This window comes from Pelodiscus sinensis, chromosome 7 (assembly GCF_049634645.1).
Source record: "Pelodiscus sinensis isolate JC-2024 chromosome 7, ASM4963464v1, whole genome shotgun sequence".
NCBI classification, from domain to species: Eukaryota; Metazoa; Chordata; order Testudines; family Trionychidae; genus Pelodiscus; species Pelodiscus sinensis.
The window spans coordinates 8940504-8954706 of record NC_134717.1 but is presented as its reverse complement, the minus strand read 5'-3'; the positions used below and the strand labels follow the sequence as shown (position 1 = coordinate 8954706).

General features: G+C 49.2%; 1 protein-coding gene across 9 annotated transcripts in view; it reads left to right on the top strand.

Moving 5' to 3' along the window:
* Positions 1 to 14203, top strand: part of SEMA5B (semaphorin 5B) — a 372195-nt gene that overhangs the window by 203040 nt on the left and 154952 nt on the right. The gene's annotated exons all lie outside the window — the stretch shown is intronic.

Sequence of the window (14203 nt, the reverse complement as noted above, 5' to 3'; positions counted from 1 at the left end):
AGATGCATGCAACATTGCTTTGATTCTTGAATAAATCATTCAGAATGGTAAACTCAAGGATATGAAATTGTGCTGCTAATAAGCAGTGCTGCTTTAGAGATCCCAGGCAGCAACCTCACCAAAAAGAAAGAAGTGTGTGGGGGGGAACAACCTGTTTTCTGTGATGGTGCACTACAAATAGGCATATGCTTTTAGGAGAGCTCATTCTGGATTTTAAGGTTTGCTTAATTTGCTCCTTAACAGATTCAGTTTATGCACCAATGGTTTTGCAAAACTGATGTAGTCAGCCTCTGTACTCGCATCTCATTGTTGTTTAACACCTTCCATCCAAAGATTTAGTTGTCTGAATTAAATGTATGAGAACTATTTAATAGATACTACAGGTTGCATTTCCCTAATCCAGAAACACCCTGGTCCAGCATCATCAGTGGATAGTGCTGTGCTGGAGCACTTAGTGGGAAAAACTGGTGGACTGGGGCCAGTGGTGTTGTGGGTCTAGGGAAGAGCTGAGCAGAGAGGGTCCTGTGGCTAGGAGAGGAGCCCAGACGTCCCGGGGACAGCAGCGGAGCACAGGTGGCTGGTGGAAGGGATCCCCAGTATCTCTGGGGAGCAGAGCTCTGACACGCCTGGGGAAAGGGTGGCCAGTGCTCCAGGAGCCAGCAGCTGAGAATGGAGGCGCCAGCATTGACCTCCCCAGTCCAGCAATTTCAAAGGTTTGGGACCAGTCAGTCCCAAAGGTGCCAGACCAGGGAGGTTCAACCTGTATCCTTTAACTGTCAGGGGACTGATCTTGGAAGGTGATGAGCACCGTAGCCCTAATCCACCAAAACACATAAGCGTATACTTAACTTCAAGCCAGTGGGATAAGCACGATAAGACTCATGCTTAAAGCTAAGCATGCGCTTAAGTGCTTTGCTGGAGCAGAGCCAGAGTACTCATCACTCTACTGGTTCAAGCCTTTTCTTGGAAACCTCAGCACACATTTTCTTGTCTGTTCAGAAAGCTGCTGATAGACACAACTGGAAAATGGTCTTCTCGACCATGAGTAAGCCATCTGATTGGGATAACCTTTCTGAGGTTAGAGTGCTTTCCTCTTTTGGATTTCCATGTGTATCTGCAGGGGAAGTACGAATGTGATGGCTACCATCTTCACTCAGACATAGGAGACAACTGGGGATTGCCAGAGCTCAAAGCATAAGCCGATACCTCGTGCTAATGCTTGCTGGTAGGGCTGTAACAAGCACATCTCAGTACCAAGCGGGGGCCTTTAACTTACATTCACCAGTGGGTCAGATGTCAGAGGTGAGGGTGGTAAAATACTGGATGTGTTTCGAAGGAAGCGGATTTCCAGGAGTATTGCCATTTGGCATGCGGACCGGATACATGTGGAAATGCTTTGAATACATGTACGGTCAAACTCTTCTGGATGTTCTCTCAAACGGGAAGTGAACGTTAACACTAGAGGATGATCACACTCTATTCACAAATGTGCTCCAGAACCAAATGGTCACTGTGTTTGAAATCTGAGTATGAACTTTGCAGCTTGAGCCTCTCTATCTAAGAATTGCCCAGTGCTAAGAAGGTGGCCGTGGCAATCTGCAGATTTAAAACCCATTCATAAAGGATTTTTCAGGTTCATGTTCATTCATAGATTTTCGTATTTAAAAGCTAGACTAGATGATTAGCTGCTCAAGTTTGACCACCTGTATAAAAGAGGCCATAGACTTTCCATCCAGATACACCTCTGTGGAGCACAGCTAGTTGTATTTGACTAGGGATGTTAGTAGTTAACTGGTTAGGGCCTTGAGCAACCGGCTGTGAGCAGGGTGCTGTTCCAGCCCCATGAGGCCTGCTGTGAGTGTGTGGGGGGGCTCTCCAGCTTGGCCCAAGCAGCCCCAGTTCACGGTGTGTCCAGTCCGGACGTTGAGTGGGCAGAGGAACTCCAGGAGGGCTCCAGTTTGGCCGTGACGGCTGAGCTTGAGTGTCCCTTCCCCTTTCCCCCTGCTCTCCCGCATTTCATTAACTGGTTAACTAATTAAATGGGATTTTACATCCTTATTTTTTTGACAAAAGAATGTGTGTTAACAGTACCTGAATCTCTTGGTTTTGCAAGATTTGATCGGGGGGGGGAGGGGAATCGTTGTTCTGAATCCTGGACAGCACATCTGTAGGCAGAAATTACTGGCGTAGATGTGTGAGTGTAGAGGTAATAGAAATCCGCCCCCAGATGTGAGAGAAGCTGCCCAAAGGTTGAGGGATGACAAAAGAGCGTTTTTCCATCAGATTCCCGTCGCTCTGAGAGACAATAGGCAACTTGCCTTCCAGTCTGAAAAGAGGGATTATACTCATCAGGATGTCATGAGAAGCAAGGAGTGATGCATGGGCACTCGTCTTTTCTTTCTCCGTGTATGTGACAGCTGCAATGCTGGTCGAGGCTTTGTCCCCACCTGAAAATGTAAAGGGCAGCTAGGAATCAGTGTGTCCAGGGCAGGAGTACTGGAAAATAGCTCTCCCAGTGCTCCAGGGAAACCACCTCCATGAGAGGAGGAGATAACTGGGCTGGGAGAGCAGCTCGCAGCTCTGCAGCCTGGTTCACACTAGCACTTTACAGCGCTGCAACTTGTGCTTGGGGAGAGGGGGATGGTGTTTTTTCACACCCATGAGCCAGAAAATTGCAGTGTAGACTTGTTCTCAGTGCACAATGGGCCAGGACGCTTACACGTCCTGAAACGTGCTTAAAGCAGCAAGCAGTCTCTGAATTAGCTGACTTGAGGCCTGTTAGCGGTTATGCTAGTGTAACCATGTAAGTTAGGAATAGCGTGTCAGGGAGGGCCCCTTAGTGTCTTGTACTGGCTACCAACTCTGATAGTAGCGTGAGGGGCAGAGCATGCTCTGCAGAGCTGAGGCAGCCCCATCTCCATTGTGCAAGCAGTTGGAAGGGCCTGGAACAGTGGGGGGTGACAGAGCCTTGGTTCCATCCTATAGTCTAGCAATGGGCAACCTTGGTTAGTGACTGGGCTGCATGAGAGGCCCTCCTTCATCTTAACGAGTAGTCCTGTGGCCCCTTAGAGACTAACAAAACATATAGTATCATGCGCTTTCATGGGCAAAACCCACTTCCTCAGATGAGCTCGAGTGACTGAAGAAGGGAGCTTGGCTGCTGGTGGGTGCTGAGCACCCACTGATTTTTCCCCATGCGTGCTCCAGCCCCACAGCACCCATGGAATTGGCACTTACGCTGGGAGGGGTAGAGTGGCTGTCTGGAGACCCCCCAGGACAGGTGCCAGGAAGAGCACTTTGCCAGGGAGGAATCGCCCAAGGAGGACAAACCAAGGTTGGACCTCTGATCGCTGCTGCCCAGAGCTGCATGGGGCTGTGAATGAATACTGGGGCTTGGGACCTTGCATTGGACAGAAGGAGGGAGGCTGTAGCTGGTTAATCGGTGAGGTGGTTCTTCTGAGTGGCTTTGCAGAGAGGGGCAGAGGAGGGCACTGGAGGGGGTTGTCGGGGAAAGTTTACTGGCCAGGAGCACCTAAGACTCGCCACTGGATTAGAACTTTGCCCAGGATTCCTGAGCTCGGTGTGCGGTGACACTGCTCTGCCTCTGCCCTTTCCGGCTGTGGTATCACTGGGCCTGTGGGGCTCTGTTGACTGTAACCCTGTTTTACTGCTCCCCCCTCTATATTCGTTTCCCCCTCCTCCTCTTGGTTTTCTCCTTTCATCTGCCTGTGGATAAATATTTCCCTTTCCTGTATTCATTATAGGGGGGGGGGAGAGAGAGAGAGAGGGGGAGAGAGAGAGAGAGAGAGAGAGTGTGTGTGTGTGTGTGTGTGTGTGTGTGTGTGTTCACGTTCACTTGGGAACTGGTGGCTTTTTGGAACAGGCACCAGCTCAGTGGGTGCCCTGGGGCTGGAGCACTCATGGGGAACAATTGATGGGTGCTGATCACGCCACCTGCAGCTGCCCAACAACCCTCTCTTCCCTCCAGCACCTCCAGCCAACCAACCACTGCAATTAGCTGTCCTGCAGCACTGGGGAGACTCTGTCGGCAGAGGGTGGAGAAAGAAGGGTGCAGCGCTGGGGGGAGAGGATGGAACTGGATGGGAGGAGGCGGGCAGGATGGAGTGGGGGCGGGAAGAGGCAGGGTGGAAGAGGGGTCTTGGGGAAAGGAGTGAAGCGGATGCAGGTCGTGGAACAGAGCCGGAGGTCGAGCACAACCCCCCTTCCCACAGACACTTTTGAAAGTCAGCACCTGTAGGTGGAACGGACATTCACAGCCGCGTTCCTGTGTGCACTTTTTCTGGGCTGGAGCTGCCTGCACAGTGGACCCCATGTTGGCCACCAGGGCGCTAAAGTTCCAGGCGGTAGATAAGAGGTCAGAGAGGCGCGGGGGGGGGGGGGGCGGGAAATCCAGGACGATGTGAAAATGTGAAGGGTAATTTTGAATTTAATTTGGAAATGAGCCTTGTGGAAAGGACGCCAGGAATCCCAACAGGGGAACTGGGATGATGCGGCCCCGTTTCCTAGAACAAGCCTGTTTCCTGACCACAGCATTCTGAATCCCCACGCCTTTGGTTGGAGAGCAGGGACTCAGGCAGAGAGGGGAAACAGGAATTGCAGCGTCTGAGGCAAGGCCATGTTTACTGCATAGTGAAGACAAGAAAGCAAGGGGGGTGTGTGTGAGATCGATAGAGCGAGAGAGGGAATCCGGGGTAACACACAGATCTCTGCCTTCAGGAGTAAAGTGAAAGTCTGAATGCCGGCACGTTTGTCTAAACAGCCCTGCCAATGCAGCTGTTGATTTTTTTCCCCCAGGTCCCTGGCTAATTTTGCCATATTGTGTTTTGGCTTTGGGCTACGAACAATAGGGAGTAGGAGGACGCCACGCAGCACAGGATTGGAACTTAGTTCTCCAAAAGCTCTTGCACTAGCCCCGGTCCTGGGCAGAGAGATTCAAAAGGAGGATGGTTGTTAAGATGTTGGAGAATCACGCATTAGATTAAGGTTACCTTGTCTGAGGGTTGTAAGACAGTTGTCACCTTTTATTCAGCTGTGAAAATGTCCAAGGAGCAGCAAAGAAGATGCTTTAGCTGATGGAATTACAAAGGGGGGGCTCATCAGCTGTGCTAAGATTGATTGTGGGTGCGGTTGGGAATCTCTCCGGAATGACCAGTGCATGTTGATCTCAGGGGACTGGCAGGGCCGTCCCCAGGACAACCCGGCCCCCGCCTCTTCCCTCGCCTGCTCCGCCCCCATTGCACCCCTTGCCTGAAGATCTCTCCCCCAAGCAATGTGATCCAGGGAATTACCGGGGGCAGGGCCTGGGATGGGGCGGCAGAGCTGTGGGAAGACAACCATCTCCCAGCCGGGTCACTCCACTTCACTGGGGTGGCTGGAAGCTGGGTGATTTCTCCCCAGCCCTCTACTCCGCTGAGCAGTGCAGGGCTCAGGGGAGCACAGTGGGCTGGGGGCAGGACATCGTGAGGGCGAGTGGGGACACCCAAACCCTGCCCTTGCCAGGCCTCCCAAATAATTCCCCAGGCCGTTCTGGGCCCTGCAGGCTAATATCCAAGCATTCAGCCTGGGGTGGCCACCCCGAACTGTCCTACGGATGGGATGGCTCTGGGGACTAGTAGCAGCAGCCAAAGCCTTTTTCCGTCTAGGCTGTTGGTGCTGATGGGAAGTGATTGCCCTCCGTGCCGTCTGTTCGGCAGCTCAACGAGACTCGTGGTCCCAGTTCAGTTGGTACTAGCAAAGAGTCCAGATCACAGAAGTCGCTACCTCGGTGGTCGCTAGTTCTCAGGGGACACTGCTCGATGTGGACTGAGACACTCCAGCTGAGCAAATTAGAGGCCACGGAGAGGTTGCCAGGGGGAGAGGACATTGTTGCTGAAGTCCGACTAAGCGGCCTGAGACCTGAACCTTTGTTACATGGTAATCTGTTGCTCAGGGGTGGGACCCGAATAAGTTGCCTAGGAAGGTTGTGGAATCTCCATCTTTGGAGATATTTAAGAGCAGGGTTAGACAGACATCTATCAGGGATGGTCTAGACGGTGCTTGGTCCTGCCGTGAGGGCAGGGGACAGGACTCGACCTCTCAAGGTCCCTTCTAGTTCTAGTGTTCTATGATTCGTTGACCCCATGCAAGTTGAGACCATTCTGAACGGACCTTTCCCAGCAGAGAGCCAGTGGCTGATTGAACACGAAGCGTGAACTAACGAGGGTCCGGCCCTCCCTGTCGGAGCTGAGACGCTGTGTGAGAGATACTTTCATGGCTGCTGCCTTAACTGTTCCTATTCTCTGGATATGCAATGTCATGGCTGTCGAATGAGCACACTTTCCACAAGGACTAAATTCACACACACAACTCAATCACAAGGAAAAATTGCCTCTCTCTCTTGGGAGACGGGCTGCCAGTGAAGCCAGCTCAAATCTGTGCAAGAGGCCATCTTGAGGCGCTTAGGAAACCACTCTGCGTGTGGTCAGGTTAGCCCTGTACAGGTGTGGGTTTGAGTATCTGTAGAGCAGGTATTTACTTATGCCACTCGGTTTGGGAGGCACCCAGGAGTGTAGTATGTTTAACAGCATTACACAGGCCTTTACTGTTGAATCAGCTTTATTTTATGGGAACTTTATGTAATATATATCTGTAGTCTGAAGGTTAATTAAAGCAGTTTCTTCTTCGGGTTTGTTTCTGGAAAGGGGTCCTGAGGGACTCCTTCCCATTAATTTCCTATCTTGCCTATTTCAGTATGTTTTTGCTATGTCTTTTATGTGTTTCAGTGCTCCCTTTTCATTTCTAACAGGGAATAAATGGGCCCAGGATTCAAACTGACAGTGATGGTGGATTGCAGTGGCATACATCTAATAGGGATATTACTTAGCACCTAGAGAGGCCTGCAGATTTTCCAGATGCATGCATTTGACACCTTGATCCTTAATGGTGTGCAGCAGGTTGCATGAGACTGTTGCACGACAGTGCAAGTGGAAGCGCTGTGTGAGCACTAGTGAAATGAAATCCTTTATATAGACATGTCTCTGTTCTCCTGTTTCCATATTCATAAGGATGCAGGGTATGACTGAGATAGAGAATGGGGGTTTTGGAGGAGACATGGGATTTTGAACGGGATCATAATGAGACTTATAAGGCACTTTCCATGTCTAAAGCTTGATCCAAAACCCAAAAATTACTGGAAAAAATCCCACTGGCTTCTGCGGCCTTTGGAGGCCCTTTCGCCCACCCAGTTTACATTGAGGTGATTAATGCACAGCGAAGTGCTAGCAGGAACAGTGATTTGCCTCCCAAATGGCATTGTGCCTGACCTTAGCCTCAAAAAATGCAACAAGTTCCTTGTCTTTTCTCCCACCCTCGTGCATGCATGGAGGGCAGAAGAAATCCCAAAGACTGATGGCTTTTATGAAGGCCCTGGGTCTTTTCAGTTATGTTTGTGAACCAACTTAGGCCACAAATAGGCCAGCAAAAGTTCAGATGGTCTGGATCACATCGCTGATACAGGGGTGTATTTGAAACCGTTACACTTTGGGGTGTTAACGTGGAGAAAGCCACAGTGTGGCTCCTTAACCCCTCTGGAAATAGAAATGTAAAGCACAAAGAAGGCCTTGATGAGCAGATTGCCTTTAAGTCATTTGCTTCCGAGATTTCCTGCCCCTGCTGCCGACGTACCAAGCTAGTGCGTTGGGTTTTAATTTTTCATCGTGTTTTAAAAACAGATACATTTGCAAAGGTAAACATGCCGCAGCACGGACGGCTTCCAGCCAAATGAAAGAGACGGCTCTGAAAAATCAGCTCTTGGAGAAAGGTCATATGCAAGCAAATGCTAGAGTTCATTGGGTCCATATGTGTAAACTTCAGCTAAGGTGAGACAGGCCCAGCCAAATACTTACTCTAGCAGAAGTGAGGCTCATTGTAAAATAAAAGCACTCAGCTGCCCTTGGGGATGCCTGTGGTCTGAGTGATAGGATTTAAAGTGTTGAATGAAAAAGACCTACATCCTCCCTTGCTGCTTAGATTTCCATTCCGACTTTATCCATTCACTCTAACAAAAAAGAAGGTTGGGGAGGATAATGTGCCGTTTGGCATTAATTCCAATAACTTGCAGTTCGACCGTTTTAGCTGGGAAACACGCTGAGCTTAATAATCTCCAGCGACATGCCTATCAAAGATTAATTTTGCTGTGAAGATCATGGCTTGCAGCCTTTAATTTAATAATCAGAAAGGGTTTCTTAATAAGTTGCACCCACCTGCAGGAGTTCCTAGAAAGCAGGACAGTAGCTGTTATTTCATAGGCTTGCTTGATCTTTCATCTGACTGCAGCAAGAATTGAGCCACCTACAGCTTTTTCATTAAGCTGCTTGTTGTTTTTGTACTGTGATTGGTCAGAGCTTGCTATTTAAAAGGAAGAGCGAAGGACCAGACCTCTCTGAAATGAGGATGTTTCAATTAGAATAGCAGATGAAGAAATCCTCTTTCCAGTAAACTGTATGAGTGGGTTGGGGGGAGGGGGAGAAGGGAAGGGTGGGGAAAGTTGGCAGGCAGGAAGAAAAACAGAGAAATTAGGGCATAAAAGTAGGATCCTTAAAAGGCTCTATTGTGTGCTGACCTTCCCCTCCCCTCGGTTAGATAGATGGCGTTTGACTGACCCCATTAGACAGCATGAATGCCCAGCTGACTCACCTGCCTGGAAAGGTGCTATTCTTACAGCATCTGCTGCTTGGCTCAAATATGTTTCTGCAGCTAAAGAGCTAAAGGAAAAGAAGTCAGAGCTGCCGGAGGTGAAACCGTCACACCTCCCGGGTGATAGCACACCATTAAAGGTGACAGGGAATTGCTCAGGAGGTGGAAGTGCCTGAAGATTAGCTTGGCTGGCAGACTTATTCCCTTCCTCATGTCTTTCTATTAAATTGGTATTGATTGCAGTGGGCGGGGATGGCTCACACGGGAACAAATTCAGCTGTGGGTGGGAGACATGAGACCGTGGTGGGGAATGTGGAAGCTTGGAAGAAAGAGTCAGCCTAGGAAAAGGCAGGAGAGGTGAAGAGGATGTGTTGGGAGACTGGGTGAAGAATGTCCAGGGTGCGTCTCCAGCTTATGTTGGCTCCAGGCCACTTTTAGCCTTCATCTGTCCACCCTGATTGCTGGAATGAGAAGGGGCCTCAGGGCCAGATGTTTGTGTGTTCTATACCCCGCACACTCTGCAAAGCAGGCCAAGACCTGAAAGTGCTTTGCAAACAGTGAGCACACCTGTGGTGCCGGGAAGCATTATTACTACCTCTGTAGAGATGGGGGAACTGCAGCACAGAGAACTTCAGAGCCTTCCTACAACGAGGCACCATACCCCACACTTAGTGCGTATATGAAATGTGCTGATTTTAAAAAGCTCCAAGGGGCTGATTGCAATCTGTACGTTGTTCTTCCAAGTGCTTGCTCACGTCTGTTCCGTATTAGGCGTGTGTGCTTGCCATGTGCAAAGATGCTGGAAGTTTTGCCCTCAGCGGTATCTGTAGAGGACTGGCTCTGGTGCCTTCTGGAGTAGCGACCACGTGGAAGGGGAAGGGGCCAACTGCCCTGGCGCCTGGGGATTCAAAAGGACCCGGGGCTCCCAGCGGTTGCCGCCACGCCTACGAAGCCATGGCAGCAGCTGGGCCCTTAAATCGCCACTAGAGCCCTGCACCATGCACTCCCAGCTGTGCTGAGAGAGGGGAGGGCATAGTGGTGCTGAGGGCTGGCTGCTCCTGGCCCCACCCCTTCCAGAAGTGTAGAGCTGGCCACCCTACCTTGACCAGGGTTCTGGCGATTTTGTCAGCCCCCTCCCCTTCACACATCTCACAGTACAAGGGGCGCTGGTGGCTTCCCACCCCCTCAGTTCCTTCTTGCCACCACTGAGGGTGCATAGAATGTCTGCTGTGTTGGCTCGCGTTGTTTGTTTCCGATCTTATGAACTTGTTGAACCTGTAATTTAGTTGTGCAGGGCATCCCCGCTATACATCCAAGATTCGGTCCAAAAAACGTGGATGCATAACGAAATGATGTAAAGTGGGGAATTTTTTTCCCCCGCGGCTGACTTCCATTTGTGCAAATTGGGTGATTTTGTGCATGACGTAAGAGTGGGAAATGGAAGGACTTATAACACATCAGTCCCTACAGGTGTCAAGGACGATCTGATGGAAATTATTTATACCGGGGCAACTTACAGTGGGGTCACCCTATATATAGTTAGTAGTTGAATGAGTTACCTTTAGTAGTAGTTTAAAGTCTTCAGTTGTCATGAATTGGACACAGCCAGGAGGTGGGCGTGCCCCACTCCCCAGGCTTCAAGCCCCTGTGATCATTGCAGATGGCCTATGTCCATAAGCAATCCCCATAGTAGCTATGTTGGGCGAAGGACACAAGTGAAAAATGCTGTCTCTGGAAGTCCTTCAAGCCCAGGACTAAAAAGGAGTGCAACTGACTTCCAGCACTCCTGATGAAGTTGGCTCTCACTCTGACACTGAAGGAAAAGTCAGACATGACCCCTAACCCTGCGGCATTGGAGCAGAGTGCCCTGCTGGTGCTGTTCACAAGCTGGCACCGATCCCCATCCCCGGCTCTGACTAAGTAGTTGAGAGAGGCTGTAAGAGAATGTTTTCCTACTTCTTGAAAATAAAAAAAACAGGGTTGGGAGCAAGCTAAGACCCCCTTCGGGAAGTTGGGCCCCAGCTCAAGTCGAGTAGTGGAGTCCTCCCCCATGCCTTGCCAGTAGGAGCACCAAGACCAACCTCTAGTATCACCATGTGTTCGATATAGTTCTTGGGACCAATTTGAGGACTGAAGCCACTGGCTCACCATCAGTTTCTGAGAAGGGGATCACTATATATAGGGAGAACCCACAGTATTCCGTCTGCGATAGCTCTTTCCACATTTCAGTACCAGCCATATAGCATGAGGTATAGATTTCTGGATTTCTGATGCCGATCCATCAAGCACCATCAGTCACCGAGACCCAACCAAGATGTTCATCTCAGTTGGACTGGTCTCAGGCAAGAGCCTCCGTGACGCCCAATCCTGGTTGCATGTAGCTGTAGCTCCAGCATGAAGCAGGGGTCCCTAACTGCGGGACAGCTTCCTGTGCCTGTGGTGCCATCTCTTTCATCAGCACTGAAGCCCGTACCGTGGTCCCAAGCACAGGGGCCAGTACCATGTTGCTCATGGAATCCATGCAGGGTTCACTTAGCTTTCCCAAGCTGCCTACTCCGTGTCAGGAACCTTGGACAGGCCAGGAACCTTAACATCCAAAACCCCTCCAGTGCTCAAGGTGTCAGGGGAAAGACCCCACCGGTCTAGGGTAGGAAATGTATGTAATTAACTGTGTAACCGCTGAAAATTTCAGAGGCTACATGGTTACACATGGGGCAGCAGGAAGCTCCCCGGGAGCCTGCATGTAACCATCATGTTAACCATTTACATGGTTACACTTTCACATCCCTAGTCTAGGAGGACCCAGGGGATCAGCTTGCTGGACTACTGATGGATGATGAAGAACCTGTGGTACTGGCATCATTCTTATTGTCGCCCGATGAGGTCATCTTGGGCCCCCTCACATGGTTTCTCAGGATGACACTAAGCCTCACCAGAAATTATGGGCGAGGGTTGCATTTAACCTGGGCTACAGGTAGAGGAACTGGAGGAGCCGTAGGACTCCCTCAGAACCACCAGGCATGGTCTTCTATAAAGACAAGTCCCAGCTGCATCCCCGCTTGCATTCCTGCAAAAGATGGGGTTTACCTTCCATATGAACCAGGACATATTCCTCTCAGTGTTCTGTCCCAAGCCAGACAAGGGCAGTGAACAGAAGCGTCTTTATGCTCTGGATGTCCACAGGGCCTTGGCTTTTTTCGTTAGAATGCACCAAGCCTTTCCATAAATTAACACAGCAGTTTCGTGGATAGGATGAAGGGCCGTCCGGTTACCTCGCAGAGGATCTCCAACTGGATCACCTCTTGCATAAAAACTTGTTAGAAGCTAGTGGGGGTCCCACCAACCAGTGCTTGTCAAAATCCATTTGACTAGAGCTCACATATCCTCGGTGGCCTTCCTGGCACACATCCCTATGCAGGAACTCTGTAGAGCCATGATGTGGTCTTTTATCCACATGTTCGTGGCACATTATGCCATCACTCAGCAGGCCAGAGTAGGGATGTGAATGTTTAACTGGTTAACCGGTAAGCCTCACCCTTCACCAGTGAGGCTTGCAGGTTAAGGTTAACCAGTAGGGGATGGAGCTGCTCCAGTCCCATGGGGGGGCCAGCTGCAGACAGAGTCTGCAGCAGCCCGACTGGTGGGCCTCCCTCTGTCCAGCCCCCCCATTTAATCGGTTAACCTATTAAACAATATGTTTAACTAGTTAACCAATTTAACGGCATTTTAGGCCTTAGGACAGAGACAATGCTGGATTTGGCAGAACTGTGTTGCAGTCTTCACGTCCGTGAACTTATGCCCGCCTTCTTGGGTACTGAGTGAGTCACCTAATATGGAATGTCCATGAGCAAGCACTCGAAGAAGAAAAGACTGTTACCTTTTCCCATTACTGGTGTTCTCTGAGATCTGTTGCTCATGACCATTCCATGACCCACATTCCTTCCCCATTGTCGGAGTTGCTGGGGCAAGAAGGAACAGAGGATGGGAAGTGCTGGTGATGCCCATTATATTGCGTTATGAGAGTGCTACTCCGGGGGAGAGAGGCAGAACCTGTTCCCTATAGATACTGCTGAAGGAAAAACTTCCAGTACCAGAGCGTGTGGCAAGCACACACATGTAATATGGAATGGCCATGAACAATACATTTTGAAAAACACCAGTCACGGAAAAAGTTTTACTGTCTTTTATGCAGAACAGAAGAGCATGCTCCTTGTCACAGATGGGTGGGTAGAAAGGATCACTGCTCCATGGATTGGCATGTAATCTCTTACCGCGCTGGATCCTAGATGTCTTTCTAAGCTTTCAGCTTCATCTGGCCAAAACTTTGGCGGGAGGAGTTGATTAACTAAATATTTCAGTATTTTGGAATTTGCTTTCAAAGTGCTCATTTTAGTAGACTATCTTGCAAACCAAAGACTCTGGAAAATTTGGCTTGGGAACACTGAAACATGTTGTTCCTTGAAAAGGGATAAATGAAATGGACATTCTTGTCAGTGTCACATATGCTATTCATTGAACAATGGTTGCTATTCCAGCCAGGACTCTCTGCTGCAGAACTGTGAACCCTGGAACACTGGCAGTTTTCCAATGGTAACCTGCTTGTGTTTTGACTAAAGTTGTGTCAGATCTGTAATAGATTCAGCAAAGCATCTTGCTTCAATGAATTCATCAGAAAGTTTCTGACCAGCTCTGCTGTCAGCAGCACCCTAATGGGAGCACAGTATTTTGTTTCTGTGATCTTAGGAGGACTAGAGAGGTAGTGTGGTATGGTTCTTATTTTTGCCTCCGCTATCCTGAATGTTTGAACTTATCCAAATTAGAAATAAGGCATACATTTTTAACAGAGAGAGTGATTAACTACTGTAGCAAATTTGCCAAGGAATTGAAGGATTCTCCCTATCTTGATGTCTTCAAGACTGCTTTTTGGAAGATATGCTTTAGTCAAACACAAATTACTGAGCTCAGTACACAGGTAACAGTGAAATTCTATGGCCTGCATTATACCAGGCACTAAAGTAAATAATCAGATGGTTTCTTCTGGCATGAACAGTTGATATATGCCTTACCATTACACCTAGGAACTGCTGTGTAGCTGAACTCTTTTAAAAAAAATACTTTTAAAAATTATATCACAAACATTGTCCCCTGAATCTTTTAATAGATGTTAGTGTATTAACTGATGAGGCTCTCATGGGCCTCCTATCGACTACAGTGGGAGTTTTACCTCTTTGAAGATAGCCAGTTTTATTGCTTAGAATCTAACTTGTGTGTGTTTGCAATTTGAGGGAATGCCTACCATGGCAAATCCAAGCTAGAGAAATAAGACGTGTCTCTCATAGGGCTGTATTCAAATGTGGTGAAGAATTCTACGTACTGTATGACTTCATCAGCATACACCTATAACACCACCCCTGTTGAGCTAGGAAAGTTCTATCCTGATTTCGCTGATGGGGAAACTCCAGGACAGAATAGAACAAATGACTTACCTAAGGTCACACAGGAAGTATGT